Raw genomic sequence first — 702 nt, 5'->3', positions numbered from 1 at the left:
CCCATGTAATACACGAATTCTAGGTTTGATGGACATTCTTTGAACAAATGTCCTTCCCCACAATAAACACAGGCTATATTCTCAAATTGATTGGGTGGCTGAGCTGCAAAACTATTTAACCCATTAGTGGTAAAATTTTTAAGCATTGAGGAAATCGAAGGTACCTAAGATGCTAGTGAAGTGAGAGCATCCACTTCATGTATTCCAGCAAGCAGTCTTCCTAACACTGCTCGATTGGTTGGTCATTGATAATTATTGCTGGGAATTCTCTCAATGATTTCATAAGCCTTGTTATAAGACTTAGAAAGGAGAGCACCATTGTAGAAGCGTCCACTACCATCCTTGTGTGAGCATTGAGACCATTATAAAACATCCCAAGTTGGATGCTATGAGGGATTCCGTGATGAGGGCACTTTCGTAATAATTCTTTGTACCTTTCTCATGCTTCATACAAGGACTCATCATCCATTTGTTGGAAAGCAGTGATCTCGTTCCACAACTTAGCATTCTTGCTAGGCGAGAAATACTTTGAGTAATCTTTCTGCTAACTCTTGCCATGGGGAAATAGAATTTGGTGGCAATGAGTTCAACCAGGCTCGATCTTTGTCCTTTAGCGAATATGGGAATAGCTTTAATCATAGTGCATCTTAGGGTACTTTGGCTAACTTGAAAGAATCGTTCACCTCCATAAACAGTCTTAAG

At 39.9% G+C, this 702-nt stretch overlaps 1 non-coding gene across 1 annotated transcript; it reads left to right on the top strand.

Annotated features, from left to right (window-relative positions):
- The first annotated feature begins 395 nt into the window (after nucleotides 1-395).
- LOC121219763 (small nucleolar RNA R71) lies at nucleotides 396-501 on the top strand. Its single transcript, XR_005916654.1, has one exon. It is a non-coding gene; the product is annotated as a small nucleolar RNA R71 (small nucleolar RNA).
- Nucleotides 502-702: the final 201 nt, after the last annotated feature.

The sequence above is a fragment of the Gossypium hirsutum genome, chromosome D07 (genome assembly GCF_007990345.1).
Source record: "Gossypium hirsutum isolate 1008001.06 chromosome D07, Gossypium_hirsutum_v2.1, whole genome shotgun sequence".
NCBI classification, from domain to species: Eukaryota; Viridiplantae; Streptophyta; class Magnoliopsida; order Malvales; family Malvaceae; genus Gossypium; species Gossypium hirsutum.
The sequence above is the reverse complement of the archived record's forward strand: the minus strand, read 5'-3'. Positions and strand labels throughout refer to the sequence as shown.